The following is a 20,938-nucleotide window of genomic DNA, read 5'->3' on the forward strand; positions in this document are numbered from 1 at the left end:
AGCAACAAAACATTAAAGGGAAATCTATTTTTAACAGCATCTTTGGATCTTTCTTTACAGAATTTACACTCTACAGAAATGGATAATATTAACATGGCTTTTGGTTTAAAATGTTGTTTCAAAGTTCTGAATACTATTAGTTTAACCTCAAAAGTAGCTCCTGGAACACTATTGAAGAAAAGCCTGCTTAAAAATGATAATATTTTTGACATAAAAGTAAATGAAAGCATTGAACATGTCATTGAGCTGCCCATCACGGAGTCATATACTTGTAAAAGTAAAATCTCATGAAACTGCTGTGAGTAAATTTTAAAAGTATTTCTTTCTTTCTTTCACTTTAACATCTAAAACAGGTATAAGAATTGAATGAACCTGTTAAAACTATTTTTTTTAAATAACCTGCCACTCTAAGATTAGGAAATGAAATGTTGATCATATCTTCAAATTTATTAAAAGACAATTTTGTCTCAGCGTATGCTTGTATAATATTATTCTAATGTTGGCCAAAATTAAAGAAAACCTTCCTTACAGGGCAGGCATTATATTAAATAGTATATGAGCATTAGTTATTGTAATATTTACTATAATATATGAAATAGTTATTATTAAACTTCATTTTCCAGATAAAGAAACTGAAGCTCAAACAATAAGTGATTTGCTAAAGGTAAAAATTCATTACATGGCAGAGCTAAGATTTGATACGGTCTCTTGAAAAATACTGTACTTCATTGCTTGTTTGATCTAAAATTAGTTTAACCTCTAAAAATAATTGCATATTTATTTTTTTCCCCAACTTATATTTATTTAGTTCACTTTAGGTGTTTGTTACTTTCTTAGGCCCTCGGACAAAACATATTAAATCTTTGTTCTCATATAATTGATGTTGGGTTGGAGCTAATAATTGGTAAATAAAGAAATAAGCAAGATATCATGTTAGGAAGATCAAGAAAAAGGGCTCATATAGATGAGAGTATGCAGAACACTTTTCAAAGGTGATATTTGAGATAATTCTTGAATGGTGAGACAGAACGCAGGAGACAGTTAGAATGGGTAACAGAAGGCTTAATATACATGTAATTGGATCCCCAGTAAGAAACAAAATAGAGAATGTGGTGGAAGCAATTTAATGAGATATAATAGCTTAAAGTTTTTCAAAATTATTAAAAGATACCAACAAAATTAAGATATCAAATGGAGCATATAAAAAGGAATAAATAACTTTTAAAGGGAATTTTCAGTCCAAATGCATAAAAATAAAACCTCAAAGAAATTGTCACTGAAATTAGGCAGTATTACAATTTAATTAAGGTTTTATTATTATGTGCATATACATATGTGCATATATATATATATTTATATATATATATATACACATACATACACAATATTAGTTATGTTTAATATACATAACATTTGCAATATATGTTATATATTAATCCTATTACAATGTTTATTGTATTAATATTGCATATTAATGATCATATTGATAATTACAATATTAGTAAAATATATGTAATATTAGTAAAATATATATGTAAATCACTATGATGGTGTAAATAATTAGAAGACTACTATAATTTAAGTTGGACTTGAATTATGTATTTAATTAAAATATAAGACAGTAATATAATATTTGTGAGGATACGGATAATGGAGTAAACTGTCCAAAGTTTAAGGCCGTGCTTGGGAATACAGTAAAAATATGAATTAACATGAAGATACGTTAAGTCTCATACATTATATTAGGGATGTTGTAATTTCTAACAAAATCATTTGGTAAAAATACATAAGTTTTAACATTCAAAATTTGGATATGCCTAATACTATGGTTTCAAAAAATTAAAGCAAAAATTACATGGAAAATCATGGAGATATAGACTCAACATCATCATATTCACCTTCTATTAAAAATATACAGAACAATATAAAAATATTTGCAGTGTGTAAACTGATGGGAAAGTGTATATTTTGATGAAAAACAAGCATTCTCTACAAAGTTATTTATAGTAAACTATCATTTACTATTCCAGAAGAATATCTGACGAAAGTCAACTAAAACTTTAAAATATGCTTTTCTTTCGACAGAAATTATACTTCTAGATATTTAATGAAAAGAAGAGTAAATGTCTATCTCCAGAATAATTAAAAGCAAAATTGTATTGCAATATTGCCAACAATTTCTAAAATATAAAATAATCAGTTACTATCAATGGAAAACTGTCCCAAATTATATTTATGAATATATGAAAAGTTACTTAATATCATAATTATTCTTAATTATAAAAGCATTTTGTAAGAAAGCATATTCAGTATTCTCCAGTTTGGAGGGTAGAGTACCTATTCACATCCTAGTTATTCTGTCTTCCCGTATATTTTTATAAAGAATTAAAAATAATAAAGACAATGGATAACATTCATGTACTGCTTAATTCAGGTCAAACACAATTTTTAATTCTTAACATTTATGATCTTATTTAACCTTTACAAGTGCCCTGTGATAAAGATATTATTCCAATATCATTTGTATTTTCTCAGATTCAAAACTGTATGACACCAAAGGTTAATTAATCTGGCCCTAACAAGCCTTAAGTGGCAGAGTTTGAATTTTAATTCAGACATTTGCTTCGGTATTCATGCTCTTAAACACTCAGCTGAACACTCATCACTACAAGGTATTGCATTAAAAGCAATAAGAAAACAAACCATAATCTCAGTGGCTTATTTTTCCCTCATTTTATTGTCTGCTAAACCTCTTAGATGCCTCTTCTCTGGAGAATTGTTTTCTGCTAAATGGAGCTGCCTCACTAGGGAGGTCCCACTCCCACCATCATCAGTCCTCAGTCAGTGGCTGCCTGATATGTAGTTATAAAGGCGGGACCAGACCTTCAGTGGGATAACTTTGTGGTGCAGCTAATGCTCCAGAGGGTCCCTCTGTGGGTAAAGCCAAGGCTAGACTTTACCTGAGACCGAATCCTTGCTCAGATCTCTCCCACTTTCCCGTTCTGCCTCATTTTCTCCCTTGTAGATGATTCCTAAATAATCTCCCAACAAATCCTGCACACTTGAGTAGTTGTCTCAGGCTCTGCTTTTACGGAATCCGACATAAAACATTTAATATTCTCACAGCACGTTTTCAAAACACAGGCACACAGAAAGTTGAGACAATCATGAAAATAAATGAAGTTGACTGCAGATAATGGCCTGGAGAATTGAGGCCCTTTTAGAGAGGCAGCAGTTCCAGGAAAATGCAGCCAGGTGTGAATTCAGCATCTAGGCTCAATTTTCCCAGATATCTACTTTTTCAAGAGATTCGGATAATATTTCATTCATGTGAAAAATGTGATGATTAAATTTGACAAACACTTTTATTTAAAAAGGTATAATATTATTTGAGATAAAACATGTAGAAGCTAATTTGGCATGCGGGCTTCACTATTAAATTTCTGTATTCATAAATTTCTGTATTTATTTTTTATAATCAGAAAAAAAGATTGGAAAATCCAGATAATATTTTATATTTAAAGTCTTACCTGGTCAAGTTGGATTTTTATCTAGCAATTAATTTTATAGAATCCGCTAAGATTTTTATATCTACTCACTTACAGAATCATCATAACATATGTGTTTTAATATTTAACATTATAAAATCATTATTGTAATTTAGACAAGAATGCTGAAACTGATCCATTAACTAACTTTATTTTCTGTGTGACAATGGTCAAGTGATGGGTCAGAGTGGTAAATATTATGTTTTAAACACTGGACTATATTGCCTCTGATCAACAAATTTAATCAGTTTGGTTCCACCTTGAAATGAAATAGAATCTATGAGAGAAAATATCAATTAGAAAAGTTCCTTAAAGGATATTGAACTACTATAGGACAAATTATACATTCACAAGAATTGGTTCCTCATAGGACATTTTAATCAACTTTATTGACTGTTGAATTGAATCGACTAATTAGCTGATTAGGCTTCAAGGAAATACATCTTTGAGGAACAATCATGAACTTCTGATTTAAGGGGAAAGGTGTCAAAGTATATATACTGGGGCCAGTTTTGAAAACTGACATATATGCACAGAAGTATATATACACACACACAATTCCCAAACTGAGTTTTCTGTTTTGTTCTTTTATACTTTTTTTCATCATGAATCATTTTCAAATTCATACTTTATATGACAGTTTTATATTTTTAAATGGTTGCAAGGCAGTTTTTTTTAAATAACTGAAAATGACAAGATTTATATCAGATTCCATTAGGACTGGGCAAATGAGCTAGCTAAGGAGAACTTGAGGAATTAGTGACAGGTAGTAAGTCTGAATTAGAAAAGAAAATATAGGATCCTCTAAAACAATTTAAAATAATCAATTACATACTTATTTGAAGAAAGAGGAGAAAGCGATGAAGTCTTAAAATACGGAAGAGATCAGTGTTTCTCAAGCGTGGTCCAAAAACCAGCAGCATCAACATTACCTGGGAACTTGTTAGAAATTCAAATGCTTGCACCTCATCCCAAATCTATGGAAATTGAATTTGAGGGTGGGGCCCAGATATCTGCTTTAATGAGTCTTACAGGTAATTCTGTTCTACTCAAGAGTTTGAAAATCACTGTCATGCAGAGTAAAATTGAGATTATTGTGCATAGAGGTCACATTGCCACTCAGCAAATTTTGCAAGTTAGAAAGAATCATTTATTTGCTGTTTGATTTTTGTTTATTTTCATGTAAATGTTATCTTAACTTATAGGTCATCATGTTTATGAATATTTGTCCTTGCTAAGTAAGCTAACAATAATTAATACAGAAATCAAAAGGACATAGTTAATTAACTAAAATAGATTGATGACTGATATGTAAATCAAGGTTTTGTTATGAGAACAGAAAATACTCCAGATGTTTTATTAAAATGGGATTTATAGAGAAAATGTGTTACCTTCAACACTATTGCAAATGGATGGAGAACAGCTACCATGAGGAACCATGAAAGTTAAGCTGGAAGTATGGAAGTCATGGGAAGCTGCTTGAAGTGGTCCAGCTGCCTGCATCATTTAAGAAGGTGATTCACGGCAAATGTCCTAGAAGTCACTGCAAACATTATTTCTTCCATCTCCCTAAACACTTAGCCATTTCTGCAGGTGTGGGAGAATAATAGCTTTTGCTTTATTTGCAATTTCTAAACTTCACATATGGGCTTTTAATTTGGAATCCCATAGTCAAAGGAGGGTGGAAAACGTAGTTTCTAGTTTTATAGCCCTTGTTGTGCAGAAGATATTAGAAGGGCAGTGGTAGTTTTTAATACAAAAAGAAAACACTGCACACAATTAGCCTGACCCTTTGAATGATCGGCTTTCAAACACATCCTTCTATACACATTAAAGTCCAGAAACAATAATAACCAAAAGCATCATGTTTCTACTTTATATGATACAAATATTATTGTACAAATGAAGGTATGATCACCCTTTTCTCCCAAAAGAAAGGAAGAAAAAAATCTACCAATTGCTAGTGTCATCTCTGGGTGTCCCAGAGAAATCTGCTTTCCAAACTCCTTACCCCATAACGGTCTCATGTTCATGATAATTAAGATCGATCCCTGCAGCCATTAGTTACGTTTCAGTGGCATAAGAAACCCTATTTGGCCAGATGGCATAACGAGATCAAAATGGATAAGAGATAGTATCAATTTCTAGTTTAGTGAAACCATTGCTGTGTTCTATGTTGGAAGCATGACTATCTCAGGGGAAAGACTACCTTTAAATTAAAAGAAGACAAACTTAGGGGGAGGAAGACTGAAGGAATATTGAGAATATAATTACTGAGGGTAGTAGTGGGAGAGAATTCTGCTTGCATCTTTTGGTTCTTATATCTGTGTTCTGGTTTCAGAAAAGTACTATATTTTAGATGACGTTTCCAAGTGCTTGGGATTCTTTTATAGATTAGTACCTAAACATGTAAGCTACTATTATCTGATAAACATCATAAATGATATTTCCATATTCTGTTACAACTCTTTCTAGATAATTCAGTAATCTGTATTTCAGTATCTATATTTCTAGCTAATATAGTAAGACCACTAACTGCCACAAGGTGCTATTCTTTGCCTCTTTTGATTGACTTGCCAAAAGCAATGTTGTGTTAAGTAGTAGGACAGAGAATAGGATAATCACCAAATCCACATACGAGGTTTGACAATTAAGTTCGTGAACTTGTAACAATGTTGCTAACATTTTTCTGCTATCAGAGGGATTATTCATTATGAATTTGTACCAACTGGACAAACAGTTAACCAAGTTTACTATTAGAAAGTGGTGAAAAGGCTGCGTGAAAAAGTTAGATGACCTGAACTTTTCACCAACAACTCATGGCTCTTGCATCACAACAATGCACCAGCTCATATGACACTGTCTGTGAGGGAGTTTTTAGCCAGTAAACAAATAACTGTATTGGCACACCCTCTCTACTCACATGATCTGGCCCCCAATGACTTCTTTTTTTACCCAAAGATAAAGGAAATATTGAAAGGAAGACATTTTGATGACACTCAGGGTATCAAGGGTAATAGGACGTCAGCTCTGATGGCCATTCCAGGAAAAAAGTTCCAAAATTGCTTTGAAGGGTGGGTTAGGCACTGGTGTTGGTGCATAGCTTCCCAAGGGGAGTACTTTGAAGATGACTGTAGTTATATTCAGCAATGATGTATGTAGTACTTTTTCTAGGATGAGTTCTCAAACTTTATTTTCCGACCTCATATAACAATGTCTATAGAAGGATCAGAAGCAAGTAAGGTAAATCCATATTAAGATGAACTTACTGTTCCAGTAAAGAAAAAATATTGCTCTGTCAATTTTGGAAAAGGCTCAATGTAATTGACCTGTCACCAGGTAGCTTATTCTCTCATGGAAAGGCAGCATATGAGTAGCTCAGCATTGGTCTCTAACATTGACAGATGTAGTACTCAAAAACAGTGATAGATGTCATGGCTAGTTATCACAATAAACAAGAATGGTATTGTTGAGTACACAAGATGACAATCATACATATAGAACTAGATATTTGGTACCTCTTAATTATCAAGATGTTTGCCTATGGTGGATGAACTTTGCTGTACATTCAAATAAGACACAGAATATGCTCAAAATTTCTGTGTTACAATTGATATAAATTGCCCAAAATTTCCAAATCAATAAGTCCACGATCATGTATCAAACAATTACTGTCTATAAATGAATGAATATTTTACCTCTGATCATATTCTATACAAAGGAAGAACAGCAAGATACAATTTGACACTGTAATCATTTTCTTACATAGCCACATAAGTATGGGGTTATTACGCAGCATTTGACCTCTTCAACTCACACTAGGATCTTCTAAAAGCCAAGAGCGGTGTTTTGTTTGTTTTTACTCAAATTTCATGGAAATCACTATAAGGTCAGAATAGTTTTGATGGAGAGTTCTAAATACGTCATAAGTCGCTGCTCAGCAATTGAAGTCAATGTCAAGAATTCTAAGAGATCTGAGTTTTTAAACTACTTGTAAGCTAACAAATTAGTCTGCCATGGTTTCATGGATGCTAGTAGTTGACAGGAGATTCCCGAGTTAGAGATGAAGAGTTTACTCCTCATGGAAACACCAATAGCAGGAGTATAAACTCCTGCTATTGGTTAGTTTTTCACTAACTTCCCAAATTTCCATAGAGTACTGTAAAGAGGGTCAGATGACACCAGAACCTACATTGCATTATAGGAGAGAAACTCGGAGCTTAGGAGGTCTGGATGTTTTATAATGGGCACTAAACATGCTTACCTTTGCTTGAGGAATATATTGCATTTATTTTACAAGAAAAGAAACATACATATCTGCTCTTTGCTACAGAGTAATTGAAGTACACATATGTTACTAATAATTTATAGCTATAATATATAAAAAACACTATGACTCAATCATAAGCAGTCAAACAACTTAAAACACAGAAAAATGTTTTAGAGAAACACTTCACTAAACACATAGAAATAGTTTATAAGCACATAAAAACATGCTCACTATCTTTAATTATCAGGAAAATGCCAATTAAATTATAAGTTTCCACTTCAACTAACAGAATATATAATATTTAAAATACTGACAGTACCTATTTTTGGCAAGGCTATGGAATTTTTTTTCCTTACACTTTGCCGGTGGAATCGTAGAAGTACATAACTATTTTGGGAAGACACATAGGGATTTTATTTATATATATATATATATATATATATATATATATATATATATATATATATATATATATCGCCAATGCTACTCTCATTTGTGTTATATCTTCCTATTTATTGTCTTTATTCTGTTATCAGAATTAAAGCACTGTAACAAATATTCTAATTAAAATTCTCAGAGGTTCCCAATCTTGGCTGCATAAATATATGGATATTTTACTATATAATTAAGCTCTATATACGAAATATATAACATGTGTATATATGATACGTACCTACATATGATTAACTATATAATTAACTATTTAGATTTTTAAAAATATCTTTAACATATATCACCACACACACACACACACACACACACACACACACACACACACACACCACTGCCTAAGCCTCACTCCAGGCTAATTGAATCAGAATCTCTAGAGCTGGGTCTGGGCATCACTGCACTAGATGAAACAAAGCCCATAGGAGAACAAAACTATGTCAGATCCTGTTATAAGCTGCAGTATTCCCACTTGCTTTTATTGTTTGAAGGAATAATTAGTGACACAAATTTTTTGAGGCATATTGTGTAAGTAAAACTTAAAATCATTGGTACCAAATGTCACGGTGGCCAAAGTCAGAAATGATTTATATCAATAAAATATTAGAAATATCACACACAAAGAAAACTAGTATATTATATTTGGATTTGAAATCTAATTACATCACTGACTAGCTGTGTGTCCTTGAAAAGTTAATTGGAAATTCCATTCCTCATGCATAAAAAATAGTCTCCTAAAGATGTTCTAGAAATTTCCATATAATAAGCATAAAGTACTTAGAAGAGTACTTGGCATGTAGGCAGTTTTCAATGTGTTAGTTATAATACTAATATTAATACCTATTATTAGTATTAGCAATGATATTTCTATTGTCTTTATTATCTTCCTTTCAATGTCAAGGTAGAGTGTGATATAATAGATCTGCAGCCACGCCATCTATTTTGTTTTTAATTCTGATTCTCGCAACAGGTATATGTACCAAGAGTCATTAAATTGATCTTGTGTCAGTATCTTTATTTTTATGAATTGTTTGAAAGTAAAATTGACACTTTTATTTGATAAACAGATGTGCAAATAGTCACAGTGAGCATTAGGACAATTGATGAAATTTCATAAATACCAGGTGGTTCTTTCATCCAGGAAGACAACTCTTATTTTTTTTTTTTAAGTTTTTAAATAAGATGATGATATTGCCTGATAAAGCAACGGGGTCCCGTAACAAATTAAGTGAACTAAGTAGGAGCTAACTGATGAATGAAGATACTAATTATTAACATGAATTAACAAAGTCAAGTTTACTAAGCTTGCTTTCATTTTTCAAAATGAGAATGTTAGTGTCAAACTTTTCCCATGATTGTACCTTATATTTAGAGCATCTGTATGTATTTCACATTGTTTCCAGCTGTGTGATGGAGACCTGAATTACATCTTTCAAAAATGATTATGAGATGTAAGGCTAAATAATAAAATATAAGTCTCTATGTTTGTGTGTGCATGTAAGTGTGTGTGAATGCCCCAAATGAGTTATTATATCACCATGGTCAATTATACCCAGCAATGGTACTTAACTGTAGATGAAAACATATTAGATTTTTAAATTAAAAGCTATAGTCAAAACAACTATCCAATTCTTATTAGAATCATGGACCTGATGATGTTTCTCTTGCTACTGTGTTTTTCTTTTTTTGGTACATTAAGCTGTTCATTCATGTGGTTAGAACAATAAGAAGAAAAATTAGTTGTAATGGGTAAAATGTTTTTCAGACAATATATATTACCAACTTCCATTTGCCACTACTGAAACTTAGATTATGAACAGCAATTAAACTTCCAAGTGGATTTTGCAATCTAAATTAAAATAATCCTTGGTAATATATAAATAGAAAACTATCCCCTACCTTGTATAGACTTCATATCGGATAATGATTACACAAGCTACCAAATTTCCAAAAGCTGATATTGTTAGTTGTTGTATTGCTTTCCTTCATTTCTGTCCAATGTCTCACCCAACTTCCCCAAGAAAAGCCCAAATTCTGATAATTTTCCTTCTTTAGTAGTTCTTATGTCAATCACCTTCTCTATAATACCATGGCTCTACAGAGATTCAAATCCTCATTATTTCTTAGCTGGATTCCTCCAATAGATTAACTCTTTTTCTTTTCATTAGTCTTGGATCTTTCAATTTGTCTCACCAGCTGGCAAATGATCTTCATAAAATATATATCTTCTAATTTTAATGTAATTTTTACAACTATAGCATTATAATCAAGGATTTACATTAGTTTTCTTCTTAGTTATATATCTCCAAAATAGTCTTGCTTCATGATAATAGATATTTTGTAAACTCTGCCCTAATTAACCTTGGTTTTGGTCATTATAGACAATACATTGAATGCCACAAACATGTTAAAAATAGGGTTATTTGGGGGCTTGCACTAACATCTTCAATGTTACTTATTATGTGTTCGTAGAAACTGTCTATATCAAAGCAATGGGAAACTCACATTTATATAGAATCTTTCAAGGTGAAAGAATCCATGTTGTCTGCTTCTAGTCATCCCTCTTAAGCCAACTTCCACCATCTGATAACACAGATACTGTATTTGATTCTAAGGTCAAAATCTTTTCCCATGACTCTTACAAATGTTTCCTAATGAGATCAGAGCTAAATCCAGTATAGATTTTTAAGCTATTGAATAGGCGCTGGTTTGAAAGAGATAGAAATTCACTGTAGAGATTTCATAAGATAGATGATACATTCAAAACAAATAGATCAGTCAGAAGGCCATGACAATGTTCTAAGTGAGAGGTTATGGTTAAAGTGATAACAATGGAAAACTAAAGTGTTTGGATAGAGATTATAAATAAAATTTAGCCAAAATATTTTATTACAGTGGATATAGGAAGAGAGCACAGGAAAAGAGTCAAATCTGATTCAAGGTTTTTGGTCTAAACTATACATAAAAGGAGGAAAGATTGTGGGAACGATCTGTTTTTTTTTGTGTGTGTGTGTGCTTTTTTTGTTTTTATTTTTCTAAAGTGAAAATCAGGAATTAGGTTTTGGTTATTTCAATTTGCAGATGCTAATTAGAATTCCAAGAGCAGAATTTCAGCTGGCAGTTAGATATGTGAATGTTAACACCCAGAGGAAGGTATGGGAGATTTTATGTATAGTTATATTTTTTTCACTCACAGATCTCTGTCTTAACACAACAATATTTATTTCTTAAATCAAAGAGTTCAGTACATGTTGCATGATATTCCAAAAGATGGCATTGCATTCTTCTTTCCTGTCATTTTGTAATGTTATCTTAGGATTTTCAGGTGGGAATTCCTGCCTGTTCTCAGGAATTTTTTTCGCTTTCCCATTCCCGAATCCCAAGATATAAACTGTTTTCTGTTCTCCACGATGGATTGTTTCCACAAAGTGACGGCTGATACTACCAACCACCTGGATTCAAGGAGCTGATTTTCCCGATTTTCCAACCAACTTTTCTCATAATTTGGGAATGGGAAAGCGAAAAGAATTTCTGAGAATGGGCAGGAATTCCCACCTGTAAACTCTAGTTATCATCTTAAACACATGGTCTATACAGCCATCATAAAAGGTAATAGAAAACAGAGAACATAGAATAGCGTGGGGGAGTCATTATACTTAGGCCTAAAGAGTTTGATATATTTCTTCCCACATAATACTGACCAGCATGCAGTCATCTGGCACTAAACTAATTGCAAAGGAAAGCTGAGGAAAATTTTTATCCTATCTGATTATGAACAGCAAGTGATACTCAGCAGTCTCTGACACACTGTTATGTGGAATTCATGAAGGAGCTCTTTACAAGATTACACTTCATTGTGGTTAGATGTGGTTGTTGTTTACTATGTGGGGAAGGGTTTTTTTTTTATTATTCAGATGAGCTGTGGGCAGTGGTATCTTGTGTCATAGAACACAATTAACAGGGCTATTTCATGCCATAAGAAGGCTTGCGAAGGGAATTTAGAAAAGGTATCTTGTGCCACAATGAACAGGTAATTGGTCAAAATCAGTGCCATAAGGGGGCTTTGAACAGGCTTTCTTGTTATAAATGATTGTGTTCCCTTAACTGGGAGAATCAATTGTGCCAAATGTTGCTCATAGGATAAGATGACTTCTGAAAAAAGGACAACTGGACTCAATATTTAGAGGTTAATTGCTGCTTTTAGAGGAATGATGGGGACAAAGGCCTGTTTAGAGTGCATTCAAAAGAGAATAGATATATCATAGCTGTAAAACTGGATAGAGGAATTAGAGGAGATGTAGAGGAATTTGCTTCTTTTTGTGTTTGTGTTTTTTTTTTTCATGTTTTGCTTATTAAATGACATGGCTGATTCAATAAAGCTGTAACAGTCAGTCATGAAGAAGTAAACAGGAACAACTGAATAGGTAAAGTGATCAAGTGAAGAAACATGCACTGGATCCAATGCACAAGAACATCTGGCCTTACACAGGACAGGAGATGGTTCATCATTCAGTCAAGACGGGAGGAAGACCATTACAGATTGTGGTAGCTTTGCATGTTTTAATATGGCTCCATATATATGTAAATACGTCTGAAACGGAAATGCTACAGGTCTAGAGGGGATGTACTGGAAAGTCCTGAGTGCAGCCTGGAGTGTGGGACACCTGGACAATGAAGGTGTTATTACCGGAATGGCAAAACCTCTGGTTTCACCATGGAATAATAATGGAATAGACTGGAGAAAAATGCAAGGATTTAAAGATGCACAATCTGTGTAACTCTATCAAATGTAGTTTTATTTGTTTCTACTTTGCCTAGAGTAAATTTCCTTCCAGAAGATTCCTGTGCCTCTCATAAAAAAGAGACAAAGTGATCGACTGGACTTAATGCATAAATATCACCCAAGATATTGCAAAATCTTGCTTAATGACTTTAAGAAAATATCCCTGCTGTGCTTTCATACAATAAAGGTAGAGAATCCAAATTTAGATAAATCAGAACCAAAGTTCAACTTAATGTTTGGCATCATAATCGTTTTGATCAATTTCTCATTGGTAATTAGAACTAAATGTAAAAATTAATTACTCTTGTTCTCAGTGTATAACAATCTATCAATCAGAAAGGTAAAAAGGTGAAAAATTTAAACTGAACAGGATTAAAGAGTAATGGCACATAAGTATGCCACTCTAAAACAGTTTAATATAAAGCCAGATATTATATTTTGAAGAATATTAATTTGAACCAAACCTCATATTTCATCAAATTACTAAACTTCATTTTATATTTTTTCTGTTTTGACAATGCAAATATACAGGTGTTTTAGTTTGTTAAAAAACATTCAACATCACATTTTGAATATATTTAATACATAAATGTAAATGTTAAATTAACACCAATTTATGAAGTATATACAATTATCAAAACAGTGCTCAGAAAATGATATTAAGAGCAAATAGAAGTCCAAAATGTTTCATATAAATGAGTCTTGTTTAAACTGCATTCTGAAATATTACAGGAGAGAGGAAGGGATGAAGGGAGGCAGAGAGGGAGAGAGAGAGAGAGAGAGAGAGAGAGAGAGAGAGAGAGAGAGAGAGAGAGAGAGAGAACAATGAAAATAAAAAACATCTAAGAACATTTTTTTCAGTTTCAGAAGAAATGCTGTTATAGTACAATACACATTTAAAATTGAAGGAACAAAAGTTCGTTCACTACTCTTCTTTTTGGAGTACTGCCAAATGTCATTATTAAGGTGACTATTTACATACAGTGTCATAACACGGTGAGCTTAAAGGTTAAAGTCAGCAGTAGAAAGAACTTCATTAAAAAGCTCACATTTTAGAAATAGGAAGGCCTTTTTACAACTAATGTTAAATGGGGAATTAAGGCAATGACTCAAATAATTGAAGTAAAACAAACCGTATGTATCTGAGAGAAAAATAGAACTTTGAGGCTTAAATCATCACAAATTACTGTCTATATTCATCAAACTAATGGGGCAATTGCTCAGCTGTAAATAGGCTACATATCTTCCAACTGAAGTCATTTCTATACGCAGACACTGATTTACTGATTTTTGTTTTATTCTTTCCAAAGTCTCAGTGATTGATTTCTTTTAATAAAATAAACCAAAATTGACATTAAGAAAGGAAAACCATTTTATAGTTAGTTTTTACTAGTAGTGTTTATTTTTACTGTTGAAATCCGTACAAGGGTCAGACAAACATTAAATTGTATTATAGCAAAGGTAGAAATGGCATAATTAAAATTGTATCTATTCAAGTTATTTAAAAATTGTACATTGAAACTACATGATGCCGACAACTCTGAACACCGACTGTGTTTCCCCGAAAATAAGACCTAACTGGAAAATAAGCCCTAACACGATTTTTCAGGATGACATCCCCTGAACAAAACCTGAATGCGTTTTTTGGAGCAAAAATTAATATAAGACCCAGTCTTATTTTCGGGGAAACACAGTATTACTACCCAAATTCCTTTTAAAACCAATACTGTCAGAGCCCATGATCTCATGTCTGTGACAACCATCAATGTCCCTGACAATTGGTATGGACTGTAGCAGAGACATCTTCCTGCTTCAATTGCTTCCTTTCCTTCCTCCCTTGCTCCCTCCCTCCCTTCATTTCCTCATTCCTTTCTTCCCTCCTTTCCTTCTTCCTCCTCCCTTCTCTCCTTTCTTCCTTCTCTCTCTCTTTCATTCTCTCTCTATCTCACCCTCTCCCTCCCTTTCTTAGACACCAAAAACAATGGAAAATAGGAAATAATAAATACAATAAGAAACATTTACTAAACATGGAATACGTTCTTATTGTTTTGAGTGTTTAAAGCCCACACTAAGTTATACTTAAGTTAAATAGTCCAACTATTAAAAAAAAAAGAAAACTTCAAAGTCTAAATAAGACAGTAATTTTAAAGCAAATATTAAAAACAAAATACAAGAGGAATTCTACTAGAACAAACCATTGTAGAAGTAGGAAGCAAGGGAAAAACATTTTTAATTATGTGAGTGAGGCAGAAGGGCAGAGGAGTCAGAATGGCACACTCAGAAAGTGTTGTGAAAATGTTGTACAGGAGAGATTGTTACCCTTATGAGACTAATTGAGCATGTCTGAGAGAGAAAATTCTTCCTGTTCCTCAGACTCTCTAAAGAAGCGTGAACAACCCACAGTCACATTCTTCTTAAGGCATACAAAGTGGCACTGAGGAAAAAGGCATAAAGTTTAGGACAGATAGCTAAATATACGCCTGTTCCAGAATGAGTAAGAACAAGAATCATAGAAATAGGAGCTACCTTAACTGTAGATTTGGCAACATGGTTAATACAAGGGGTTAGGTAAGGGGTTTGGGTGACCTGTAGTGAAAGGGAAACGATTACGTGAGGTAATCTAGGAGACAGGATAGGTCAAATTCAAGCATAATTTGTGATTCCCACATTCTCAATCACTTGCCAAATTGACACTCTTGGAAGCCTTAGGTGACCTTTAAGTTGAATCCCACTTCAGAATACAGAAATCCATGATATACCTTTTGTTCTAGATAAAATTTGTCAACTGGACACTGCAGGTAAGGAAACGCAGAGGAAGGTAAGAAACATGAAGATTTAAAGTTCCAGAGTCAATACCTTTATGGCTAAAAGTATATTAATTTTAAATGTGAGTTTGAAAGTCTATGTATATTTACTGTCAAAAGATGAGAGCAACGCATTCAAGCAAGATGTAAAATAGCTTTGTATTAGAGCAGCTCAGAGACACATCTAGCCATAAGTGCAAAAGTTTCTGAGTTGGAAATGAACTACTGGAAATAACATGAGATTTGCCTAATTTGCTAGATAACATATTGCAGAAAATTAAATCCATATGATTTAGCTAAGAAAGGTAGCACCCATACTACTCAGAGGGAAGATTACTATTTTTTCCCATTTATTAGACAGGTGTAATTTGGCCCCACCCTCATATAGACTGTTAATTTCAATTATATTCTTTCTCTAGATCATTACTGGGAGAAGTAAATATGGAACTGTTACAGTGCTGGACAATTTGGGGTTCACATTACAGGGGAATTTCCCTGTGGTTCAGGGAAGACTAAAGGGATGTATAAAAGATAGAGCCTTGGACTTGTCTGTAGCCATTCTCATCTGTGCATTGTGAAACCCCTGTTTTATGGGGGACTTTTGGATTAGGGAGATTTATTTGGGGGATTCCATCTTGCCTTTATAGTCCATCTTTTATATACCCCAAACCTTGAATAATGCCAGGCCTAATTTTTATGCAAATTATATACTTCATAAGAACAAAGTGTATGACACTAGATGTTCAAATATCATGGAAACATATTCAGTTTTATTATAGTAGTCCATTTATCCAAAATTGTGAGAAGGTACTAATTTTGATATTGGAAGGCAGTTTACCAAATGGGTAGATAATATGACAGTTACTTACCCAGAATTTTGGTAACTGCTAAGATTTCTCTGTGTGTCTCCAAATTCACAGACTTAAATGGATAGATGTGAACTCGAGGTTTTTTGTTTTTTTGTTTTTTTTTCCCCCAATATCTTCACGGTTATTCAAGTTTACACTATATAGAGTGACACAGGGGGCTAACAGAACGACTGATTTGCCCAAAAGACAAAGTCATGAAAACATACACCATTTCACAATACTTGCTAAATATTACTGCTAATAATTGGAATCCATCAAGGAACAAAGTGAACTTCCTGTTCTCTGGGGGCTCAGGGTTTAGTGACTGTTGGCATGTTATGAAAAGACGAATAAACCAATCTAGCGACACTTAATTCAAATAATGATTGTAGTCTGAACTAACCAAGGGAATTATACGATTTGCAAGGTTTTGTGTCTGTGTGTTGTTTTTTTTTGTCAGTTGACATGTGGCATGTATGCAGAGTATACAAATCCTAATGGTATGGTTTGATGTTTGATCTATCCCTGTGTAATACTCCTCTCATCAAAAGATAGAATATTTTCCGCATTCAGAGTTCTATGTCATTCTCCTTCTATGGCACCATCAATCACACTAGTGAAGATAATTACTATTTTTATTTCTATCACCATAGGTTAGTTTTGTCTGATCTAGAATTTCTTAGTGTTTTTCATTCTACATTGTATCTGTAAGATCCATCAATGTTTTACATGTAGCTATTTTTCTACTTATTGCTCTCTTGTATTGAATTATGCAAATACCACAGCACTTATTTCTCTATTCAGCTGATAAAAGTCATTGCGATCAGGTCTAGTTTTGTGGTACTGTAAATAAAGCTTCAAAGTGTATGTGTCTCTTTGTCTTTTGATGGACATGTGTAGTGCACTCATATCTGTAGGATAATCTAATCCCTTATGAGAAATTCTGTGTCATAAGTGATGCCAATATTGAATGCTAAAGTGTTTTCTGACATGACTGCAATAATATCAATCCCACCAACATTACATGAGTTTGATTATTCCACATCTACAAGTTTTTCCACACCTTCATCAAAACTTGGAATTTTCTGTCTTTTGTGTTTTAATCAATCTGGTATTTATATAGTAGTATTTCACGTTGGTTTCAATTCAGTTTTAATGTCCCAGGACTTCAATTCACTCAGCATTTAGTCACTGACTCAGCCAAGCAACTTCTAGTACTGCCATGAAAATCCATTTATGGTAAATTCCCTATAGAGATATACCATTGTTTATCTTTTATATGGTTTTTATTGTATCATTTCTACGTTTAGATACATAGACACTGACCATTATGTTATAGTTGCCTACAGTATTCAATACAGCAACATGCTGTATAGGCTTGTAGCCTAGGAGCAATAGACTGTACCACATAGCCTGGTGTGCAGTAGACTATACCATCTAGGTTTGTGTATGTACAATTTATGATTCTTGTACAACAGAAATCACCTAATGATGCTTTCTCAGAACGTCCCCCTGTTGTTAAGTGACACATGACTATATTTTACTCAAATTGCTTTTATCAAGACCACTAATAACTTTCCTTCTGCCAAATTTCATGGTAGTTAGTTTGTCAACATATTTATCAGCTCGTCATCATCATGTGAGGCAAATTTGTTTTTTCTATACCAGAAGATTTTTCTTTGGTTTTTCAATGTCACATTGATCTTATGTATATTTTTTTTAATATTTCTTTATCCATGGGGTGGATCATTGACTGCGAAAACTTAAGGACTAAAAGGAGAGAGCTATAGTAGGTGGCTATTGCGATAATCTATTCGTGAGTTAGTCTTGGCCATAGGTACTAGAGCAGTATAGAGACATAAATATACACAATCAGGACATATTTTCTAATTAGAATCAACAGAAATTAAAAGCAATATGGGCCAGTGAAGGAAAAGGAATAATATACCATAGTGGCTTAAATTTTATCTCTGACAATTGGCTGAATGTGGGTACAATTAACCAAAATGGGTAACTGGAAAAGGCGCAGATCTGGGAAATATTAAACTTTCTCATTTAAGTATATCAAGTAGTCAATTGGATATACAAGTTTCATGAGATCAAAGATACAAATTTGAGAGTCCTTGGGATATAACATGAGCCACAGGAAAGTATTTATAGAAAGAAAATAGATAGCAAAGAAAAGGAAAAACAGAATTGAGCCCATGCTTTTCCCAATATTTATACGGAGATTTCAAAAGGTAAACCATTACTGAATTAGGGCAGATCCTGCAAGAATTGTCCAAACACGATATTCCATCCACAGAAATCACTGAGTAACCTGTAGACTAAAATATTAAAATCCCACTCCTTTTCACCCTACGCTACCCTTTACCTAGAAGATCACTTGAAAGCACAGGGAGAGGCTCAAGGTCTCTCCAACATTAGAGGGCAACAGAAGTTACATCGCCTCAACGTGCATACTTTCCACTGTACTTTCCAGTAGAGCCTTACCTATTGGCTCCATCATATGTGGCCTTGGCTACCATTGTTCCCTCCTATTGCAACTGACAAAAAAAAATGGCTAGAAAATCAATTCTTTGTTGAAATGATGAAATCCTATAACACATTTTAATGACTGACTGGTCTGGGAGCTTTACTTCTATATATAATCTGCTGAAGACATAATTTTCCCGTATCTCTACATTTGAATCTATCAGTTTAATATTCTGTTTAGTGCAGCAGGATTAACAGGAAAGGATATAATCACAGCTCTCATATCTTTTGCAACTAGAGGTCTGAGAGAACCTATGAAAAAAAGAAGGCATTAAATTTTCTCTGCCTTTAATAAAAGAAAATGGCTATGAAAAGAAAGCATCTGGAACAACCTTGGGACAGGAGGAAGAGCGGGTAATCATTGATGAAGAAAAAGAAGACAGTTTTTTTTTCCTGGATGAAAGAAATAAATGGGTGTGCAAAATTAAAAACAAACAAACAAACAAACAAAAAAAAGACACACTCTCTATCAATCTATGTAACGAGAAACATGAAATACAAGTGGATCACAGACCTAAGTCTGTTGTATTAGTGAAAAGAATCAAAACCTTTACATTGCTCTTATTTAAAAAAATTGATTGTAAGAATTTAATTGATACCTTGGATACACAGGCAGGACTTCCACCAACGCCATGTCCCTTACAGCTAGTTTTATGAGGTGCCATGATGCAGATGCATCAGACATGAAGTGTAAATGTTAAAACACAAGCTTTTCCTGGATAATCAATTTAGTTTGGAAATTACAGGTCCTATTGTAAGAGACTGTTAGCATGTGAACTGCTATCTTCAGGTCAGGGTTAACAGCCCCTAGCCTGAAACAACATAATTATAAAATTCCAGGATGTGGGCAGTTGCAGCATGGCGACTAGAAGTCCTGTAGCTTATCTTATACTCCTGGTCTCCTTGTCCTGCAGTAAATCTTATACTCTTTGAAGCTATGCAAGTCCTGTAGCTTATCTTATACTCCTGGTCTCCTTGTCCTGTAGTAAATCTTATACTCTTTGAAACTATGTAAGTCCTGTAAGTTTATCTTGTACTCTCAGAAGCTATGGAAGGCCTTGAAAATGCTATATAACCCCTTGGCTTTAAGTGTTTGGGGTCCTTGTTAAAAACCCGCTGCGTCGGGCAGAGACTGGGACCCCAGCCCGTTGGTAATAAACCTCGCTGTGTGACTTGCATTATTGTGCGGGTTCTCTGTCTGTCTGAGGGGGACAATTCCGGACCTTAACACTATCATGCCTCATTCTCTACATGATTTGACCACGCTACTCAAATCCTCACATAATGGGCTTTTTTCTGCAGGACTGTATAGACATGAGACAACTGCTGTAAGTATTATCTGTCTGCCGATGGATAAAGGACTGGATAAGGAGGCCGTTCATGAGGAGCTTATTAACTGTAGGCTACAACTTAGGACTCTGGGCCAATTTATTCAAACGCCACTATTGGTGAAATCATCAGAAGGATGATTTCCATAAAGGCATGTGGAAATGAGCGATTAGATTTACAGCTGGAGACCTGAATGCTAAAATAAACATAAAAGACATTTTTGAGGGGGAAAAAAGGCTTCTAGCAAGGAAATTAAAGATACTTATAATTTTGGCTTTAAAGTTTATTTTGGAAGTTAAAAGAAAGGAATATAACAAAACATTCAAAGGTTGTTTGTGAACAGTAACTGTTAACGTTTACTTTTATTACATGCG

At 33.5% G+C, this 20,938-nt stretch overlaps 1 pseudogene; it reads left to right on the top strand.

The window, feature by feature from the left end:
- The first annotated feature begins 93 nt into the window (after window positions 1-93).
- Window positions 94-20,704, top strand: LOC117032954 (protein downstream neighbor of Son-like; annotated as a pseudogene).
- The last annotated feature ends 234 nt before the right edge of the window (window positions 20,705-20,938 follow it).

Source organism: Rhinolophus ferrumequinum, chromosome 2 (assembly GCF_004115265.2).
Source record: "Rhinolophus ferrumequinum isolate MPI-CBG mRhiFer1 chromosome 2, mRhiFer1_v1.p, whole genome shotgun sequence".
In the NCBI taxonomy this organism is placed as follows: domain Eukaryota; kingdom Metazoa; phylum Chordata; class Mammalia; order Chiroptera; family Rhinolophidae; genus Rhinolophus; species Rhinolophus ferrumequinum.